The following is a 22,927-nucleotide window of genomic DNA, read 5'->3' as shown; positions in this document are numbered from 1 at the left end:
TGTATAGAGCAAAACCCCCTCAGTATTACATTATTCTATTAGAGTTTCAAAGCTGGTATTAAGTGGACATGATTTCTTCCCACGGACCATTGATTTTGCTTTATTGCTGGCCTGATGGCCATTACCCTTTCCCCCCCCCCGCCAGCGCCTTCCCCCATTAGGTTTCTACAATTAGCAAAATCCGAGCCGTTAAGGCAGCGCGGGGGCTGCGGGTGCGGTATCGGGATGCTCTGATGCCAGCGAGGCATCCTGGGAGCTGCCTGGGGAACCAGGTCGGCAAAGGTGCTCCCGGCGCACCCGAATGGGCGCCCCCAACGGGGCACCCAAATTAGCGGAGACCGTGGGATGGTATCCAAATCAGCAACAACCCTTGCAGGGCACCCTAATTAGCAAAGGTGCTCACAGGGCACCCAAAATAAAGACCCCAGCAAGGCACCCAGATCAGCAGAGGTCGACATGTGGCACCCAAATTAGCACTGACCCTCGTGTGGCACCTAAATTGGCAAAGATCGTAGGGCGGTACCCAAATTAGCAAAGATGCTCACAGGGCACGCGGATCAGCCGAGATCCTTGCAGGTCACCTAAATTAATGACCTAAGCAGGGCACCCAAATTAGCAACAGTCCCGATGGGGCACCCGAATTGGCAAAGATCTTTGCAGGGCACCCCAATCAGCAAAGAGCCCTGCAGGGCACCCTAATTAGCAAAGATGCTCGCAAGGCACCCAAGTGGAAGACCCCAACAGGGCACCCAGATCAGCCAGGATTCATGCTGGGCACCCAAATCAGAAAAGGCCTGGCGTGACACCTAAATCAGCAAAGACTGTGGGATCGTACCCAAGTCAGCAAAGAACGTTGCAGGGCACCCTAATTATCATAGAATCACAGCATGGTTTGGGTTGGAAGGGGCCTTTAGAGGCCATCCAGTCCAACCCCCCGCAGTGAGCAGGGACATCTGCAACTAGACCAGGTCGCTCAGAGCCCCGTCCAGCCTGACCTTGCATGTCTCCAGGGATGGGGCATCGACCGCCTCTCGGGGCAGCCTGGGCCAGGGTTTCCCCACCCTCATCGTAAAACATTTCTTCCTTAGATCCAGCCTAAATCTGCCCTCCTTTAGTTTCAAACCATCCCCCCATGTCCTGTCACAGCAGGCCTTGCTAAAGAGGTCGCCCCCCTCCTTCCTTCAAGCACCGAAATGCCACAACAAGGTCTCCCCGCAGCTTCTCTTCCCCAGGCTGAACAACCCCAGCTCTCCCAGCCCGGCCTCGCAGCAGAGGGGCTCCAGCCCCCGGAGCATTTCTGTGCCCCCCCTGGCCCCGCTCCCACAGCCCCGTGTCTGTCCCGTGCCAAGGAGCCCCGAGCTGGAGGCGGCGCTGCAGGGGGGTCTCACGGAGCGGGGCAGGGGGGCAGCTTTTCACCCCCAGCACCCCCAGGTCCTTCTCCGCAGGGCTGCTCTCCATGCCCCCACCCCCCAGCCTGGATTAATACCGGGGGTGGCCCCAGCCAGGTGCAGGACCTTGCACTCGGCCTTGTTAAACCTCATGAGGCTCCCCCAGGCCCACTTCTCCAGCCTGTCCGGGTCTCTCTGGGTGACGTCCCGTCCTGGAGTGTCACCCGCCCCGCTCAGCTTGGTGTCACCTGCAAACGTGCTGAGGGTGCGCTCGATCCCACTGTCTGTGTCATTGATGACGATGTTAAACAGTACCGGTGCCAGGATGGACCCCTGAGGGACACCACTCGTCACCGGTCTCCATCTGGACCTTGAGCCACTGACCACGACCCTCTGGATGCGACCATCCAGCCAGTTCCTTGTGCACCGAACAGTTCCCCCATCAAATCTGAATCTCCCCATTTTAGAGAGAAGGATCCTGGGGGGGACTGGGTCAAGGGCCTTACAGAAGTCCAGATAGATGACATCAGTAGCTCTTCCCATGTCCACTGATGCAGTGACTCCATCAGAGAAGGCCACTGGTTTGGTCAGGCAGGACTTGCCCTTGGTGAAGTGGTGCTGGCTGCCTCGGATCACCTCCCTGTCCTCCACGTGCCTTAGCATGGGTTCTAGGTGGATCTGCTCCATAATCTTCCCCAGTACAGATCGAAGACCCTCGCAGGGTGCCCAAACTCAAGACCCCAGCAGCCACAATCTCACTTTTAGCGTTACAATTCCCCCCAACCATCCCAAACGCTCCTCTCCGTGAGTGTAAAACATGCCGCGGTGCTGAGCTGGTCGCTCCCGTCTCATCTGAAAATTAATTTCTCGGCGCGTTTGATGCTCAAGGTTCATGATTCCCATCTGCGCCTCATGCCTGTTGACGGTTTTCATTAAAAACAGAGCTTTTCTGCCAAATCTGATGAACCAGGTTTTAAATAAAACCGTGTTTTTCAATGTTTCTTTGTGGCCCAAGAGTGGGACCTTGCGAGCATCATTAAAGGATAAACCCCTTTGGCCTGCGAATAATTAAGTGGGTTTTGCTCAAAACTCGTAGCAAATTTGAGGCAGAAATCGGACAATCGCATTTGAGCTCGAGAGGTGGAAAAATCAATGGAAATTGCAAAAAAAAATGCAAATAATTGCATTGATTGGAGCCACTGAGTTGTTTCTAAGTTAAGGGCATCTTAAATCGGGGCATTTTTGTACTGTTTGGTGGGAACGGGGTGGTTTTTGATGTGGGGTTGGGTGTGAGGGAGGGTGCGGGGGGGTGATGATGAAGCGCCGAAACCAAAACAAGGAAGGAGGGAGAGGATGGTCTGAGCACTCCCATGAGCATCTTGGCCCTGGTACCACCTAAATGTTTGCTTCCGCTACATCAGACACAATTAAAATATAAAAATCTTCTTTCAAAGGAAGAAATGGTATTTATTTCAAAAGTAAAATTATTAAAAATTAAAATTAAAAATAATTAAAATAATACAGATATAATTATATATAGGAGAATATTAAATATATATTTTATATGCCTATAATTTAATATATAATATTGGGGAATAGTATCTATTCTCATATATATGTGGAATATTATTTTAGCTATATATTGGGGAATATAATATATTTTATATATGTGTGTGTAGATATAGAATATTGGGGAATAGACTGGGGGAATAGATTGGGGAATGGTATCTATACTCATGTGGAATAATATAATAACTATATATTGGGGAATATAACTTTTTAATATATGTGTATAGATATTTAATATTGGGAAATATATTGGGGAATAGATTGGGGAATAGTGCCTATTCTCATATATATACGTAGGATGTTATACTAGCTATATATATTGGGGAATATAATATATATTATATATGTGTGTGTGTATAGATATGTAATGCTGGGGAATATATTGGGAGAATATATTTGGGAATATTATATATTGGGAAATATGTAATACATTGGAGAGAGATCGAGGAATATATATTCCCCGATATATATATTTTGGGGAATATGATATATATTCCCTATAAATGATGGGGAATTTGTTCCACACATCAGGGCTCAGCCATTCCCTATAACTTATCTCTCCTGCCATACCTTGGCAAGGTATTTTATTCCTCCCTGGGAGCAAAGATGGGTCTGGCTGGGATATCTGGGGTGCCATGGGCAATGGGATGCACGGCTGAGCAGCGGGAGGTGAAATCCTGCAGTCCTGAGGTGGGGGGGAATTTTTGGGTTTCCCCCCAAAATATAATGTAGGAGGCAAAAAAAAATCCTGCCCGCCTTGCCCATGGCAGACTGGGATTTTTCCTCTTTGCCTTTTATATCTGGGCCGGGAAAAGCTGTCGGCAGCAGTTTACGGAGGAGCCAGTGCACACCGCCCCGTGTGAGGGCTTGCCAGGATTTTGGCCAAAACAGGCTCAAATATGTCCAAAATTAGAGGGTGCTGCTGCTGAGGGTGTTTGCAAACCCTCTGGGCTCTGCCAGCCTGGATTTAATTGGGATTTAATTGGGATTTCTTAAATACCTCCTGGTCCTGCCGGCATCAGGTGGGTCGTTCCTCCAGCATCCGTCACTGCCCTGCTCCATCATCTCGCTCCCCCCTGGTACCCAACACATCCCTGGCTTGTTTTTGGTGAGCTCATCTTCACACCGTGCCTAAGAACCCCCAAATTTCCCAGCTTTTGGGTAGCGATTGCAATATTGCGGCTTTCTTCAGGCTGATGTCGCTTGGGAACTGAGGTGAGGTCCCCAGCGGTTCCTCTTGAGATAGCCGAGCCCAGAGAGTTGGGGTGATCGGAGCTAAATCCAGCCGGCGGCCGGTCACGAGCGGGGCTCCCCAGGGCTCGGTGTTGGGGCCGGCCTTGTTTAATCTTTATCAACGATCTGGAAGAGGGGATCGAGGGCACCCTCAGTGAGTTTGCAGGTGACACCAAGTTGGGCAGGAGTGTCGATGTGCTCGAGGGCAGGGAGGCTCTGAAGGGGGACCTGGGCAGGCTGGATCGATGGGCTGAGTCCAAGTGTGTGAGGTTTAACAAGGCCAAGTGCCGGGTCCTGCCCTTGGGTCACACCAACCCCAGGCAGCGCCCCAGGCCCGGGGCAGAGGGGCTGGGAAGTGCCCGGCGGAGAAGGCCCTGGGGGTGCTGGCTGACAGCCAGCTGGGCATGAGCCAGCAGTGCCCAGGTGGCCAAGGAGGCCACCAGCCCCCGGGCTTGTGTCAGCACTGGTGTGGCCAGCAGGAGCCGGGCAGGGATGGGGCCCCTGTGCTCGGCCCTGGGGAGGCCCCACCTCGAATGCTGGGCTCAGGTTTGGGCCCCTCGGGACAAGAAGGGCCTTGAGGGGCTGGAGCGTGTCCAGAGAAGGGCAGCGGGGCTGGGGCAGGGTCTGGAGCACAAGTGTGCTGGGGGGCGGCTGGGGGGGCTGGGGGGGTTTAGCCTGGAGAAGGGGGGGCTGAGGGGAGCCCTTCTCGCTCTCTGCAGCTGCCTGAGAGGGGCTGGAGTGAGGGGGGGGCTGGTCTCTGCTCCCAGGTCACCAGGGACGGGACGAGAGGGAACGGCCTCAGGCTGCGTCAGGGGAGGTTTAGGTTGGGTGTGAGGGAAAATGCCTTCCCTGCCAGAGGGGTCAGGCCCTGGCACAGGCTGCCCAGAGAGGTGGGGGAGTCACCGTCCCTGGGGGTATTTAAAAGACATGTAGACGCGGCACTTGGGAACATGGTTTAGGAGCCATGGGGGTGTTGGGTTGATGGTTGTTGGGTAGCGTTGAGTTGAGTTGATGGTTGGACTTGCTGATCCCAGAGGTCTTTTCCAACCTTAATGATTCCATGATTCTCTGATTTTATATATATACAAAACCCACGAGTGTTCGCCACCTATCTATTTTATGAGGGTTTTGTACCTTTTTTCCCATGTTTTAAGGGATCCTGGAATGCCTCCTGGAAAAGGGAGGGCTTCTCCTGCCTTGAATTGATGCTTTTTATAGGTTCTCCGTAACATACTAATAAAGCCAAAGGTTAAAAGAACAGCGGTGTTTCCCTTCTCTTCTCCAGCCGGTTGTTATAACCTCTGATTTTAAATCATGGGGAATTATTAAGTACAGCAGCTTGTGCTATCAGCTATTTTAGCTTTCCCTATAGTGCCATGCTGTCTAAACGAATGCCGTTAGCGTTACGACATGTGGATGCCGTGGCGCTCCCGGGCGTCATTAGGGACCAGTGTGAACACGCCCGCAGCCTTAGGGTAAAAAACTTTGCATAAGAGCTGGAAATAATGCCAAAATATCTTAAAATAACTTCAAATAATAGAGTTTACATCACTTAGTACTCAGCAGGCATGTGGTCCTGGTGGGTACCAGTCTGGCCCCACCCTAAATTTGGGGTTACCTGCTCATGTGCCTCCAAAATACAGGGGTTTGGGGTATTTTTTCTATTTTTTTGGGCAATGAAACTGAAAAAACTAACGGCGGGTTGGCGCACGCCAGCGTGCAATTTGCATGATGCAATCAAGGCGCGCTGATGAGATGCTCAAGGGCTTTTCGGGCGAGCACAGAGGGGTCTTACCATTAACACCCCCCCCCCAAAAAAAAAAAAATACCCCCCCCATCCTCGAGCCAAGATGACTGTCGGAGCCTTTCTCAATTAATGGCTTTGTTTAATCATACCCCCTGTCCAGAGGAGTATTGTCTTACGGATAATTTCGTTTGCCTAACGAGATTTTCGCTAATTAAATCTCCTTTCGGTCGGTGCCGCTCTCCCTGCAGGATAGGGGGAAATGTTTGTGAAGCCATCGCTGCTGCCGGCTAAATAAACCTTTCCACTCGGCTACCAGAAAAAAACAAACCCCAAACCGCGGGGTTTGCAGACCTAAAAAGGCTTTTCCACCCTCTAAAAAAATAGAGAGGAGTTGCTCCCCGCGTCCCCATTTCACTCTGGTGCAGCCACGCATTGGGATGCTCATGCATCAAAACAACACGTGTATTTTTGGTTGCAAAATACTGAATTCCGGAGGGTTTTGTCTTATCTGGGGTTGACTGAATTGGGAAAAATCAGAGCGGGGTTTGGAGGTTCTAAAATAGCCCCAGATTTGTCATTGGGGTTTTGGGGTGTTTCAGGAGAAGGTGGGTTTATTTAGGAATAAATTGGATTTTCTCCCAAGAGCCGCAGCGCCAGGATCGCAAAATCCTGCAAAATCTGGAAATTCAGGAAAAAGAATCCAGGAAATTCAGGACGGAAATTCTTGCAAATTCAGGGAAGTCCCGTTCAACCCAAAGTTGTACATCTCTATATTGCAGCACCGGTTTTTCTCCTAAAAATCCCTATTTCCGAATCTCCAAGCACATCCGCTTTGGATTCAGTCGAATGGAGCGGAGCAGAACCGTAAAAATGAGAGATTCGCAAATATCTCATATTCTGATTTCTCAGTCTGTCTCCATTGAGACTGGGAGCTGAGCTACATCTCAGGTATCTCTAATATCTCTAATATCATTATATATTTCTATCAAATGAGAAATAATCCCTAGAAGTGGGTCATGTGCCAGATTTTGACCCTGGAAATATAAATCTCAGCTCCTTCATAAAACAAGTCTAAATAATGCAGATTCGGTTGGGGGAGGGATGCGCCACCCGCTCGTGGGTGTTTGGCTGCCGGTGGGAGAGATTTCGGGGCTTTGGGGAGATTTTGGGTGTCTTTAGGGGCTGAAGTGCAGGTTTTGACTTAAAATATATGTATTTTATATAAAATACGGGCTGAACCACAGGTTTTGAATCAAATACATATCATATATATAATATATCGTATATTGTAATCGTATATCCCTGTATGTAGTATACAGGATACATAATGCGTAGCATAATATATAATATAGAATCATAGAATCACGAAGGTTGGAAAAGACCTCTCGGATCATCAAGTGCAGCCGTAATATGTAATATGTATATAGAAAATACAGAAAATGTATAATATATAGTACTGTAATATAATATGTAATATATACCCACCACATATATAATATACAATATACAATATATAATATGCAATATATAATAAACTAGAGAATATAAAATATATGAGACATTTATACATATTAACTGTGTATATTTATCATATATATAGATAATATAAATAGATGAATAATATATAATCCATATTATCTATATATCTATGTTATACAGAATATAGTGTGGATATATAATATATACTAAATGATATTAACTCTGTATATTTATAATATCTATAATAGATAATATAGGTAATACAGATAAAATATAGAATTATATAGTGTGTATAGAAGAAATTATATAAATATAAGGCATTTATTGTTTAATAATAGTAATAATATAGAGCACATAGATAATACAGATATGTATTATCTATGTATATATATGTATAGTATATGATCCATATTATCTAGCTATATTATATAATATAAACTATATATAATAAACTATTAACTGTATATTTATAATATATAATATATACTATAGGTTAACACATATAACATGGATAATACAGGTAATATAGGTAATGTATAATTATATAATAGAATCTAAATATACAGAGTTAAATATCCTACATACGTAATATGTAGAACTCTGTATACATTATCTATTTTTTAATATACATTATTGCCCAGCCTTCTCCCCCTCGCCCCAGTTCACGTGCAGCGCGCTTGCCGCCGGCAGCCGCAGCACCGACTCGCTCCAAATTTTCGCCCCCAAATTGCAAAATTATTAGGAAAATGAAGATGAAAATGAAGAGGTGAAAGACGGTGGGGGGCCGCGCGCTGCCGCAGCCGTGCCACAGTGGGGCCAAGCCCTCACGGAGCGTCGCCGCCCGCCCAGCAGGTAGCGCGGTGACACCCTGAATTTTCCCAATTTTGGCAAATCCGGCGGGATTTTGAGGGGGCGCCCGGAGGCATCCCAGGGAAGGGGCGAAAATGCACTGAAAATTCAGATTTTGGCACCAAAAGCTGAGGGCTGCGAGAGCATTGGGCGGCCGCTTGGGCGTGCGCTTAAATAAAGAGCAAATTTGTTGTTTTTTACTCCTTTTTATCCAAAGTGGCTTTCGCTCCTTCCCCGAAGGGAAAAACAGGAGGATTTCCCTGAAAATCAACTTTCCGCACATTTCCCACCTCCTCCCCCGGCTGCTCCCCCGCACACCCCAGCCAGCACCGCGCCTGCCTCCCTCCCCCCTCCGCCGCCATCAGGGAGCTAGAGAAGCTCCAAAATCCCCCAGTTTCCCCCCAGTTTGCAAGAGCTTTGTCCAACGTCTTCCTGGCGGGACTCTGCCCGCTGGTATCCACCGCTGCACCCAGCCTGGCAGCGGGGGCATTTTGCGCTTCCTAAACATTAGTGCCCGCGGCTTTGCGGGGTGTTTAGTAATATTTAGTGATATTTAGTAATATTCAATAATATTTAATGACATATATTATGGTTTATTATTTATTATGTATTATCATTTATAACTTTATTATTATTTATCTATTATTATTTACTGTTCACTATTATTTATTTAAATTTATTTTTATTATTTATTATTAGTATTTATTATTAGTTATTAGTATATTTATTTTCATTTATATAGATTTATTATTATTTATAGATTTTATTAATATTAGTATTTATTAATATTATTAGTATATATTATTATTTATTTTTATTATGTATTTTTAAACTTAATATTACCTAATATCGCTTAATCATGTGGTATTGCGGCGTAAGCATCACCTGTGGCTTATGGCAGGCAGTAAAGCAAAAAGAGTAAAAAAGTTGCAGGGAGAACTGCAAGAACCCCTTTGAGAGCAAAATAATTGGTGACCGAGGAGGAATGAGACCAAATAAAATGACAAAAAAAATATATATATTAACGGAAAAAAAATAATATTAACGAAACATTAACTCTGACGGTGCGGCGGGAGCGGGGCGCGGGGGGTGCGTGGCTGAAAACTCCCTCTGGAACGGAAGGGAAAGAAAATAAAAGTGTTTTATCTCCGGCCTCGTTCTGCGATAACGAGCCCGCGGAGTTCGGGAGCGACAAGGGAAAAAAGGGGCCTGGTTTTTAAATGAAAGTCGCCTTCGCTCCAGAGGGCCTGAGCTGCAATTTGGGGTTTTCTTATTTTTTGTGGGATATTTTATCATTTATTTGGGGTGTTTTGTGATCTTTTTGGGGGTATTTTATTATATTTGGGCAGTATTTCATTTTTTTTGGAGGGTATTTTATTTTGCGGGGTTTATTTTTTCTTTGGAGGGGTATTTTATTAGTTGTGGGGACATTTTATGATTTATTTGGGGCATTTATTATTTTGGGGGTGTTGGATTATTTTGGGGATATTATTATTTATTTATTGGGTTATTTTATTAATTTGGGGGGATATTTTCTTATTTTGGAGGAGTCTTTTAAATCAGGGAGCATCCCAGCCAGGGCTCGGGCAGGACCCTGGCCCAAGCAGTGGGCAAGTGGGAAAGGAATTCTAAGAAATATAATTCCCGAGGCAATATTCCCCCTATATTCAGGAAAATATGGTGGGGTAGGGATTTAACCCAACCCCCCGAAATTCGGATGAATTTTGGGGCAAATATTGTGTGTCTGGAGGGTGGGAGCAGGGAGGGAAGGTGCCGGGGGGCAGTTTTGGTGCATGCCCCTCGTTAAAGGAGCTTTTTTTGGGTGCAAACGTTGGCTTGGATGGATTTTTTGGGTGCAAACTCTCAATTTTGAGGGCTTTTTTGGGCATAAACCCATGTTGGAAGGACTTTTTTAGTGGCAAACCCCTTTTTGAACATCTTTTTTTGGGTGCAAACCCCTTTTTGAAGGCCATTTTTGGGTGAAAACCCCTGTTTAAAGTGGTGTGTTTTTTTTTTTTTGTGCAAAACTGCTGTTTGAAGGTCTTTTTTGGTGCAAACCCTTTTTTGGGGGGCCTTTTTTTCTTGCAAACCCTCTGTTTTAAGGGCTTTTTTTGGGTGCAAAGCTGTGTTTAAAGTGCTTGTTTTGGTGCAAACCCTTTCTTGAATTACATTTTTTTGGTGCAAACCCCTTTTTGAAGAACTTTTTTGGGGTGCAAACCTCATTTAAAGTGCTTTTTTTTCCTGCAAATCCCTGCTTGAAGGCAATTTTTGCTGCAAACCCGTGTTTTAAGGACTTTTTTGGAGTGCAAATCCCTGTTTTAAGGATTTTTTTGGATGCAAACCTGCTTAAAGGATGTTTTTTGCTGCAAACGCCTGCCTCAATGGCCTTGTTTGGTGGAAAACTCCAATTTAAAGGACTTTTCTGGCTGCAAACCGCTTTGGAGGAGCTGCTAAAGCAGTGTTGGGGCAGGATACAGACACTTCTATCGTGGAGAAATTCACATTACCCGACGAGGCTCCTCGACGCCGTCCCACAAGCAAAACCATCTTGGTTTTAATGTTTTTTTGGGGTTTTTTTGGCTTTAATTTCAGCCCAGAGCCGGTGACGGAGGTGCAAACCCATCCCGGGGTGGGGAGCAGAGTGGGCAGTGTCCCCCCCTTTTCCATCCGCTTTTCGCTTCTGCTAACTTTGTACAGGTGGGAAAAAGTATTATGTTTTTTCCCTGCTCCTTTTGGGGCAAAAAAAAGATGTTTTCTCCACTTGCCCTTCCTCTCCGCGCCGAGCGCTTGCCACCCCACTGTCTGTTTTTCCTCGCCGAGGTTCAGTTCTAATTATGTTGATTTTCTCCAGCCCACCCCCCTCCTGGCAAGCTTATTAGGGGGAATATTTTTATTTATTATCATTTCGCCCAACTCCCGCCAGCATTTCCAATTACTCTCGCCGCTTCCTTGTAATTGTCTTTCCGTAATGGCTGCGAAACAATTGCGCTAAATGAGGTGGCTCCAGCAAGATGAGGGTTTCACTTCATTAAAGGCTAATGGATTCCCAGCTCCAGCTCTGTGGGCAAAAAAAAGAAAAAAAAAAAAAGAAAAAAAAGGGAAAAAAAGCCCCCAACGATATTTAAACAGCTTCTTTTATCGCGATAACTTTCCCTGGTATAAAGGGGTTTTGGGGGAGATTTTGGTGTTGGGTGGGTGTTAACGACCGTCATTTGCGGCATCGGTGCGGCGCGTGTGGGATTTTCCCCATATCCATGTTTGAACCTTTTGGGGTTTTTTTGGTGGGATTTTAAAAATTTTTTTGCTTTAAATTCCATCTGGCTTGCAAAAGCTGGCTTCCCCCCGCCCTTTATTGGCTATATATGTAGTGATATACTGTATTTATTGCTATAAAATAATATATTATAGAAATATATGATATCTAGCAATATAATAACATTGCTATATACCACAACTTGTAATTATATATTAATATAAAACAAGAATATACTAATAAATTATTAAATAACTATGCGATATAATTTTATAATATATAAATATATAATACTTGATATATAGCGATATATGATATTGCTAATAGTGATTATATGGCTATACATTATATAGCAGAGGTTATTTATAATAACAATAATCATATTCCTATATAAATATTGCTGTATAATCTATTTATTGCTATAAAATACCCATTTCTGTTACCAGCAGAGACAAAGCTTTTTGGGTTTTGGTTGGAATTTGAAGGCTCACTGGGTATTATTTTTGCTCTTCGAGCGGGTATTATATCAGCAGGTATTATTTCTTTTGATGTATTAAACTTTTTTTTTTTTAAATATTATTTTTTTCCCCATTTTCACTATCCTCCTGCGGTTTCCCTTCTTTCGCTGGATGCCGATGTGGCCCAGGTGCCGGGACGGAGCCAGGATCCGTCTCAGTATCATGCAGAGTCAGACACTACGGCTCAGGGATGTTGGTCTTTTGGCAAAAAAATTAATCAATTCCTAGCAGAACTTTAATTTTTTTGAAAAAATAGAAGGTGAAATGGAACCTTTGGCTGTAGCGTGATGTCGGGGCCAAAGTGCCCCGCCACGGACGTCGTTAGCACAGGCATGGGGCTTCACGGTGAAGGACAATTGGGCTGGAAACTCACAGACAACCCTTCGAACAAGAAAAATTCCTACTTAGGGCTAGGGTTATCAGGTGTTGGGGGAGATGTCTAGGAATGGGTAAAACCTGGGTTGAAATGGCTGTATCGCTTTCGTAAGCTTCTGCAAGAAAGAGCTATTTCTGGAAGCAGGGGGCAAGGGGCAGCCCAGAACGGAGGCAGAACTGCCTTAATCGCAGGGAGCAGAGAAAAAATGGGATTATTGCCGTTATGGTGGAGAGGAAAAAGCTGAAAACATGGGAAAAGGGTTTGATTTTTAAGCAAAGTGCAGAAGTTTGATAAAGGAGCTGAAAAATGGCAGCAGAAAGGGTTAATGCTGACGGAAGGTGGGGTATGTATGTTGGAGATATATTGGGTATATTGGCTGGCTTGTGTCAGCCCTGGTGTGGCCAGCAGGGGCCGGGCAGGGATGGGGCCCCTGTGCTCGGCCCTGGGGAGGCCCCACCTCGAATGCTGGGCTCAGGTTTGGGCCCCTCGGGACAAGAAGGGCCTGGAGGGGCTGGAGCGTGTCCAGAGAAGGGCAGCGGGGCTGGGGCAGGGTCTGGAGCACAAGTGTGCTGGGGGGCGGCTGAGGGGGCTGGGGGGGTTTAGCCTGGAGAAGGGGGGGCTGAGGGGAGCCCTTCTCGCTCTCTGCAGCCCCCTGAGAGGGGCTGGAGTGAGGGGGGGGCTGGTCTCTGCTCCCAAGTCACCAGTGACAGGGCGAGAGGGAACGGCCTCAGGCTGCGTCAGGGGAGGTTTAGGTTGGGTGTGAGGGAAAATGCCTTCCCTGCCAGAGGGGTCAGGCCCTGGCACAGGCTGCCCAGAGAGGTGGGGGAGTCACCGTCCCTGGGGGGGTTCAAACACTGTGGAAACATGGCACTTGGGGACATGGTTTAGGAGCCATGGGGGTGTTGGGTTGATGGTTGTTGGGTAGCGTTGAGTTGATGGTTGGACTTGCTGATCCCAGAGGCCTTTTCCAACCTTAATGATTCTGTGATTCTATGAAACCTGTATTACATCCTATCCATCCATTGGATCTATTACGTCGGTTGGGTGTATTTTATATATATATGATATATATTGGATATATTGGATATATTACATTATATCCATCCATTGTATATATTATATCCATTTAAGATGTTATTATTTTATTCTTATTATATAATCCATACTATTATATCCATATATCCATTTGAATATATAATATATCCAATAAATCAATCCAATATGTATTATACAGATAGATGTTTTTATATACCTTCTCTGTATATATCCTTCCCCCCCAATATATCATTATATAGATATATATGTATATATTTTTAATCATAGAAACATAGAATCATTAAGGTTGGAAAAGACCTCTAGGATCATCAAGTCCAACTGTCAACCCAACGCTACCTTGGCTCCTAAACCGTGCCCTGAATATATATAGGACATATGTATAGACATTATGTGTATGTCTTCGTCCACATTATCCAATTATATCCACGTAATATATACAGTAATCCAATAATACATATATCGGTTGGATTCAATTGGATAATGTGGATGAAGACATATATATCTAATATATATAATACATGTATAATAATCAAATAATATATATTGGTTATTCATATATTTATAATTGGATATGTATAATATCTATAAATATATAAATTGGATATTTATATAATTGGATAATGTTGGTGAAGACATATATATGTCTAACATATAAAAAATACGTTTAATCATCCAATAATATATCTATTGGATGGATATAATTGGACAATGTGTCTGAAGACATATATATGTATATATATGTGTGTATATATATACACACACGTCAGGCATGGGAAGGTGGGTATGGCTGTTGCGGGAGGTGGCAGATTTTCGGGGGGCCGGTGCCTGGGCGTCGGCCCCAGATCCGTGATTTCCTGTAGCTCCGGCTCGCGCACATCGAGTGTCTCCCCCCAAAAACCGCTTGTGCCCCATTAAAAGACAAAAATTAAAATACCGATTTTTGCCGTAGGGCCGAGGGTTTCGCATTGTCCATATAATAATGGAAATACTGAGGCGTGCGTCGTTCAGGGAGCCGGGACGAATGCCTGCGTGCTATCCGCAGTACCCTTATTCCCTCCAAGAGATAAAAAGAGATAAAATGGATTAAAAAAAAATCTGCAAAATTTATCTTTTAAAGAAACTAACTGACTTCCAAGCCTTCCCTGCCAGGAGGGTGCACGCAGTGGGATTTTTCCTATAGAAATGGCATTTTTTAGGCACGCAAATGCACATAGGTACCAAACGGCTTCGTAAAATGGCGGTGACTCATGATGGGGGTCACCTCGGGTTTGCTTTAATTTCCCAGAGCTATGATTTTAGGTTTAGAAAGTAGAAAAACCTCTACAATCGAGATGGCAAAGTTTCGGGTGGCAGCAGTTTGCGCCAGATGACGCCAAAGTGCCTGAGGTGTGGTGCAAACCCAGCCCCCGCTCTCCAAAAAGTCACCCCTTAAATAGATTTTGCCAGAGTTTGGGCACCCGGGAGGGGGAAAAGCAACGACCGGCAACCGGCCACGGTGACGCACAACTGTTTGCATCCTCGCCTCGCACCAAAAGTGTGTTTTAGTGTCTGATTTGGGGCAAAATGCTGCGTTTTTTGCAAAAGCGGCCGCCAGCTGCTGCTGCAGAGCTCCATTAACCCAGTGCTGGGAAGACACCAGACCTCCACTTCGTTAAGTTGATGGCTCTTTCTAATTTTCGCCCTGTCCTTTCGGGGCTCCTTACCATCCGGCAACCGGCCGGGACGGATGCACACCGTTGCCTTCATCCTTATTCTACAAACATCCTCATCCTCATCCTATTTTAGCATCCGTGCTTGGGGGTTGCGTCCCTCCAAGCTTTCAGCCCTCCTTATTGCCAAGGAATTTGAGAGCATCCATGTTTTTCCACATGCTTTTCCTTCCCTGGGGACACAAACGCCGGCTCGATCGGCAGAATAATTGGGGATATTATTTGTGATTATTTCGGCGCGGAGCAAAAAGCCACCCTGATGGTGAAAGGACAGCGCAACCCGATGAGCTAAAATACTAAATTATTGCAGACGTGACCTTGCTGGGATGAGCGACCAGACGGCTGGGGATGCTCACCTCCAAAATAAAACCCAGGGCAGACTTGTCGCAGGGTCTCCTGACGAAGCCAGCGCTCCCCGGCCTTAATTAGGCGCCCATCATTAAGCACAGACCTTGTACAACAAGGCGCCCAAACCTCCCTGGCCCCAAATCGCGACATGACAGCGCTCAAATGTGTGGAAAACAAAAAGCCCGGTGTGGTTGCAGAGCATCACATCTCATCGCACTGGAGCTGCATCCTTATGAAAATAATTATAAAACTATTCTGCAGTTAATTTTTTTTTAGGATGTAATGTTGAGTGGGGCTTTAGCGACACCCGCGGCTTAATTTATCTTCATCCCGGGGCAGAAAAATGTTGTAAAGCGGCTTCATCAGCTTCAAAGCTCAGCAGAGGAATTATTTTTTGTCCCATTTGGAAGCTGGGTGTAATTTGGGCGTGTGGTCAGGGACCATTTTTTTCCTCCGGCTGTTGCTTCGCTGTTAGTTTTGCAGGGAAACCACCCTTTTTTTTGCAGCTTTCTCTGTCCTGGAGTTACTTCTGGGGGTTAAATCTCGCTCAGGTATCCTGAGGGAGTGATGAAAAATCAGATGTTTCTGGGAAAAAACACCTTTTTTAAAAAAAAAAATAGAGGAAAAAAAGCAGTTATTTGAATTTCAAAGCAGGAAGATTATTTTTTTTTTCAGGGCAGGTAAAGGACTGAATTACTCAGCACTTGGGACAGCTGGCTTACCAATGCAAACAGGTGTGAAAAGAACCCCAAACCCCAAAAACCCAAATCCTGAGCTGTTCTTACGAGCTTGCGAACTAAATACAGATTTTTGGGGGGAGGGATTTGGTTTGGGGTTGCTGGAAGCCTTTGATGAAAGCTGACTATCCCCAACAAGCCACATCACTGTTTAACAGCCTGCGCTTGGTGCAGGAATTTAGTGGTGCGTGTTTTGCAGAAAATAGGGGGTAAAAAGCACCTTTTGACCCAAGTATCTCTGAATTTGTGCGCCAGGGCTGTGTTAAACAGCGGCAGCAGATTTTTGCAGGAAAAAAACCATGGTAAGAAACAGCCCGTGGGGTTTGGGGGAGACGATCCGACTCGGAGGCGTGCCCGTACCACGCACCAGCGGGATGCAGGCAGCCCGAGGCTGCCCTGAGCTTCAGAGTCAGGAGCAGGACGGACTTTTTTGGGATCCAAACCGTGCCAGAAGGCGCCTCTGGTTTCCCAGCTAGTTCAGTCAGGGTAATGCACCCCCCCCCCCTTGCCACCTCGCCAGAGGGGCTGCGGAGCGGCGCTGAGCCTCGCCAGAGAGGCTGCTGGCAGCGGGGGGAGATGTAGAAATCCACGTTTTTTTGAAGAAGTTAGAACTAAATGGAGAGCTTTACTTTTACCCTGTGTCTTCGCTGTGCTCCCAGCCAACGCGGTCAGTTTGCCCTTAGCTCGTGGCTGCGGTTTGAGCCTAGCCAGCATCCCTGCTTTGATTTCAGCCAGTACCCGTGGTTTGGTCCTCACCTGTGTCCGTGGGGTGATTTTAAGCAGCATCCTTGGCTGGTGCCTAGCCAGCAGCACTGGTTTGACTCCAGCTTACACAGTCCTAGCCGTCACCTGCATCTTGCTTCCAGGTAGCGTCCTTGGGGCATCCCTGCTCTGACCCTCAGTGTGTGTCCAGCTAGCAGCCGTCACTTGATCCTGGTCTCCCCAGATTAATCCCAGATTTGGTCCTCACCTGCATCCCGTGCTTGATTTGAGCCGATATCCTTGGTTCGGTTCTACAGAGCAGCTTTTCTTCAGTCCTAACCACCATCTTTGGTTTATCTGCTGTCCTTGGCTCCCTAACCAGCATCCCTGGTTTGATCCTGGCCAGTCATAGAATCACAGCATGGTTTGGGTTGGAAGGGGCCTTTAGAGGCCATCCAGTCCAACCCCCCGCAGTGAGCAGGGACATCTGCAACTAGACCAGGTTGCTCAGAGCCCCGTCCAGCCTGGCCTTGCATGTCTCCAGGGATGGGGCATCGACCGCCTCTCGGGGCAACCTGGGCCAGGGTTTCCCCACCCTCGTCGTAAAACATTTCTCCCTTAGATCCAGCCTAAATCTGCCCTCCTTTAGTTTCAAACCATCCCCCCATGTCCTGTCACAGCAGGCCTTGCTAAAGAGGTCGCCCCCCTCCTTCCTTCAAGCACCGAAATGCCACAACAAGGTCTCCCCACAGCCTTCTCTTCCCCAGGCTGAGCAACCCCAGCTCTCCCAGCCCGGCCTCGCAGCAGAGGGGCTCCAGCCCCCGGAGCATTTCTGTGCCCCCTCTGGCCCCGCTCCCACAGCCCCGTGTCTGTCCCGTGCTGAGGAGCCCCGAGCTGGAGGCGGCGCTGCAGGGGGGTCTCACAGAGCGGGGCAGGGGGGCAGCTTTTCACCCCCAGCACCCCCAGGTCCTTCTCCGCAGGGCTGCTCTCCATGCCCCCACCCCCCAGCCTGGATTAATACCGGGGGTGGCCCCAGCCAGGGGCAGGACCTTGCACTCGGCCTTGTTAAACCTCATGAGGCTCCCCCAGGCCCACTTCTCCAGCCTGTCCGGGTCTCTCTGGGTGACGTCCCGTCCTGGAGTGTCACCCGCCCCGCTCAGCTTGGTGTCACCTGCAAACGTGCTGAGGGTGCGCTCGATCCCACTGTCTGTGTCATTGATGACGATGTTAAACAGTACCGGTGCCAGGATGGACCCCTGAGGGACACCACTCGTCACCGGTCTCCATCTGGACCTTGAGCCACTGACCACGACCCTCTGGATGCGACCATCCAGCCAAACAGTCCCCCCATCAAATCCGTACCTCTGCAATCCCCGTTCTTGGGTTTTAAACCTTGCTTTGCTCCTAAGCCATCCCAGTTTAAATGAGCACAATTTCCAGCTTATATACGTAAATATACAAATATTTGTATATAAAAATACGTTTCCGGCTGCTGTGATGGGGCCGGTGCAGCCCGCCACACCCCACAGCCTCTGAGCAGCTCTTGTAGAAACCAAGTCCTTGCAAAAACCAAGCCCTTTTCCTTCCCGAATCCGCCGTGGCGTGGCACTTTCCTGCTTTTGATCTCGTTTTAGCTTCAGGTGATGCAAAAATGAAGCGCAGGGGCTTGCGCTTCCTAAGAGACTCGGCCCGTACCTGGAATTTCTAGAGCATTGGGTAAAGAGCTGAATTTAGGCACTTTTATTGCCCATTCCCATGTTTTTTTTCAGCAGTTTTTCAGGGTAGATGGTCCCGGTAAGCGATGGGCGGTAATGCGGGGGGGGGGTTTGCGGTCGCGTGGGCTCTGAGACCTGCCCGAGTTAAAGCCAGGCGTTTGCTTTCCTTGCCCTAACAGGATAAAAAATGGGATCAAAAAAATGACCCGACGAGCTGTGTTTTGCCCAGGCGAGTGAGAAATGGGGGTGAGCATCCCCAGCGCCACCCCCTTATTTATTTGCTTAAAAATCGCGCGAAATTCTGCAAGATAAAGTCTTTTCCTCTCTGTTTTGGGGATTCTTGGGCTTTGGCGCAGGGATGCACGCACCTCTCTGCTCCCGCGTCCCTTGCAAGCTGCGGCGGCCGTCGGCGTGCTCTGGCTGTAAAGATAATTAAGTTGCATTTCTGCACGTTGTTTACCGTTCCTCCGAACCAACGGTTCCCTGGGGACTTCGGCTCCTGGTATTTTGCTGCTTTTTTTTTTTGTTGTTGTTGCAAACCTCCTCGCAAGCGCATTTCTTCATTATGCTTCGGTAACAATTTTAATTTTACTATGATTAAACCATCCCAGACATTGCCTTATTATGTGCCTCGGAGCTGAAATTCCTGAACTGGAGGCGGGGCGGGGGGGATGACAACTCACATCTGGGCTTGTTCTGCAAATGTTTGCTCCGCTTTAGAAAGGAGCAGACATTAAAGCCTGACATCGAAATGATTTTGCCCCGGGATGGGTTTGCACAGGTCGGCGCGGGATGGGAATGGCCTTGGAACACAAAGGAACCTAAAAACTTACTTCGTCCTATGCAGGAGCCTCATCTTGGCTTGGCTTTTTTGGAAAAGAAATAATTTGTGCCCTGGAAAGAAAGAATAATTAAAAAAAAAAAAGAACAGGAAGGATCAGCACAGGTAAACTGGCAAGCCCCAAACCTGAATTTCCACGCTCAAACCCTGGTTTGCGCTTTCTTCTCCCAACGTGGGAGCAAAAAACCAGGCAGGTTTGCAAAACAAAGCGTATGTTTTGTTACGAAGACTGCTGCGTGTATGCACGTGTTTGCACGTTGGCGTGTACGTTTGCCTGTTTGCATGTTTGCACGCGTGTTTGTGCGCGTTCATGCTTGCGTGTGCACTTCCAGGTTCACGCCTGCACGGGCGCGTGCGTTGGCGTTTGCACGTGCCTTTGCAAGGCGGCACGTGCCTGTGTTCAGGTGCACGCGTGCACGTGCGTTTGCACGCTTGCGTGCAGCTCTGCGGGCGCGCGAAAGCCCTCGTAGCGAAATGTAGACGGTTTTTGCACGCGAAGAACCCCTGCAGGAGCCCGGCGAGGCAGGAGCGCGTGCTCCTAGCGGGCGGCACGTGCGGATACAGCCCCCCGTCTGCAGCCCTCCTGATTTACGCACTCTCAATAACTTACTTTTCTTCCCATTATCTCTAACCCATATACTCCAGGAAGTTTAATTTCTTCTTGCTAGTAATCACCATTAAATAGAAATTGTCTTTTTCTGTGTAAACACGTCATTAGTGAAGCTGGTTTCTGCAGGGTCCAGATTTCATTTTTATTAAAATGAAACATTTTTCGGCTCCGTACTGTGTCCGGAGATGAAGAGGATAATTTTAACCCGTTGGGTTGGCCGCAGATAATTGCGCCGGCGTTTGATTGGGGCGATTAGGGAAATCTCCTCTTTTCATGCGGAAGGATTTGCATTTTTTCCCCCCCTTACATCTCCGAAGCAGAGTCATGCTTTCCTCCACCGCCGGTTTTAATGAGCGTTATCAATCCTAATGAATATATTTTCGCCTTTGCTTTATTGGCTTGTTTGTTATTAGGGAGGGGCTGAAAAACAGGGCGAGGTGAAGCCTCGGGGTGGGGGAGGCAGCGCATTTCAGCTCCTGCGGGCCAGGGTGGTGGGCCATAAGGGAAATCTCTTTATTCCTCCCCCCGTCATGAACATCTGGGTGGTTTCGGGGCACCGGAAGCGTCCCTGGAGTGAATCAGCGGGGGTTTATCGGGGGGGGAAGAGGGGGTTTGGGGGGGGGCTGCGAGGGGCCGTGCCCCCCGCGGCCGCCTCACGCGGCGCTCGGCGCCCGGCCGCTGCCCCCTCGCTCCCGGCTGCGGGAACGCCTTCCCCCGGTACCCAAGGGAAATAACGAGGCTCACGTAGATGCGAACGCGTACATACGGTGTGTACAGTGGATACTGAAATAGGTAATATATACAATATATTCTGTATTATTCCCATTATATAGATTCCCATATATGGGATTAATTTATATTATTTATTGCTCCATATATGTCACGTCACGTCATATATCATATATCATCTATCATATATCATCTATCATATCCTTGTACCATACCATGCCATACGTGTCACGTATATAATATAATATAATACATGGGAATAATAGATAATATATATTGGAATAATACATAATATATTGTATATCCTTCCCATTGTACAATTTATATCCCTATATGGGAATAATAGAGAATAAATAACTTATTGGTCCCATATATGTTATAATACATGGCATACCATAGCATATATATAAAAATATATGGGATAAATATATAGTATATTATTGGAATAATAACCAATACATTGCATATTATTTCTATATATTATAACGTGCAACATATACAACATATATAACGTATAACATATATAATACATAATGCAAAATACATAATACATAACATACAACACTTACACAGATAATATACAATATACAAGATATATAATAAATAATATATAATAGACAATGCATAATATAAGCTATAATATATATTATATATAATATTATAATAAATAATATAATATAATATATACTATATGGTGTGTAACGGAACTGGGCGCCCGTGTGCCCACGCCCCTCTCTCTGTCATACCCAGACCTTGAATTTTCCGGCCGCGGAACGAAAGCGGTGGCAGGTTAATTCCGGCTGGAGCCCGCGCCGTACAGGATCCATTCGCAACGCTCGCCTTGCCCCCAAAAACAGCGCGTCCCGTTCCCGCGCTACCCAGAAAGTCCTATATTTCGGGTGCGGGGGAGCCGCAGACCCCCCCCAACCCCCCCCCAGCACCCCTAAAACGCGGGGTGCCTGCTGGTACGGGGACCCCGCGAGCCGCCTCCCTCCCTGCCCCTCGCCTGCGGCCGATTTAACCTATTTATTTAAAAGCCCGGCCCGCAGGAGTGTGGCCGGAGCCCGGCCGCTCGATGCTGTTTACTCAAGCCCACGGGGGGACAGCGAGGGATTCTGGGGCGCCGGGAGAGCGGCTCCGCCGAGCTCACTGCAACCTTTTTCCCCCAAACTGCTCCGACGAGCTTGCTTTTTGCTTCGTTTTCCTTGCTTTTCCAGGCTTTTTGCTTTTCCTTCCTTTTTTTTTGGCCTTTTTTTCCCCCGTTTTGTTGCTTTTCCTTCCCTTTTTGTTGCTTTTCCTTCCCTTTTTGTTGCTTTTCCTTCCCTTTTTGTTGCTTTTCCTTCCCTTTTTTGCTTTTCTTCCCTCTTTTTGTTGCTTTTCCTTCCTTTTTGTTGCTTTTCCTTCCCTTTTTGTTGCTTTTCCTTCCTTTTTGTTGCTTTTCCTTCCTTTTTTTGCTTTTCTTCCCTCTTTTTGTTGCTTTTCCTTCCTTTTTGTTGCTTTTCCTTCCTTTTTGTTGCTTTTCCTTCCCTTTTTTGCTTTTCTTCCCTCTTTTTGTTGCTTTTCCTTCCTTTTTGTTGCTTTTCCTTCCCTTTTTGTTTCTTTTCCTTCCTTTTTGTTGCTTTTCCTTCCCTTTTTTTGCATTTCTTCCCTCTTTTTGTTGCTTTTCCTTCCCCTTTTTGCTTTTCCCTTCCCTTTTTGTCACTTTTCCTTCCTTTTTTGCTGCTTTTCTATTGTTTTCCCGTGCTTTTTCTTTTTGCAGAGGCATTCAAGTGGCCAAGCCTCCTCTCCTAGCTAGGAATTTTGGGAGAAAAACAACCTTTTTGGGCACAGAGGCTCATTTCTCCCCAAATCAGTTTTTTTGGTTTTTTTGGGGGGGATATTGCTGCGAAAGGAAATCGTCACCTGGGTAAGTAAATTCCTGCAGTTGCTTCTGTGTCCGGCGGAGCGTCCCACTAACATCCACAAATGCCCCAAAACAGAGCTTTTTCTCCTCAAAATGCAGCAGGATAGCGGCCTGGTTGCTCTAGAGAAATGAAATTACACAGAACCCTCCTATTTTGGGGGGTAG

The 22,927-nt window shown here is 46.8% G+C and overlaps 1 protein-coding gene across 2 annotated transcripts in view; it reads left to right on the top strand.

Moving 5' to 3' along the window:
* The window catches only part of PKNOX2 (PBX/knotted 1 homeobox 2), a 91,843-nt gene that overhangs the window by 13,397 nt on the left and 55,519 nt on the right, over positions 1–22,927 (top strand). Inside the window, exon 1 of one of the 2 annotated variants that reach the window (XM_064470768.1) lies at positions 22,000–22,765. The exons of the other annotated variant lie outside the window; for it this stretch is intronic. The gene's annotated coding sequence lies outside the window, so the exon portion shown is untranslated. Of the gene's footprint in view, positions 1–21,999; positions 22,766–22,927 lie in introns of those variants that run through there. 2 annotated transcript variants of the gene reach the window in all.

The sequence above is a fragment of the Phalacrocorax carbo genome, chromosome 21 (genome assembly GCF_963921805.1).
Source record: "Phalacrocorax carbo chromosome 21, bPhaCar2.1, whole genome shotgun sequence".
In the NCBI taxonomy this organism is placed as follows: Eukaryota; Metazoa; Chordata; class Aves; order Suliformes; family Phalacrocoracidae; genus Phalacrocorax; species Phalacrocorax carbo.
The sequence above is the reverse complement of the archived record's forward strand: the minus strand, read 5'-3'. Positions and strand labels throughout refer to the sequence as shown.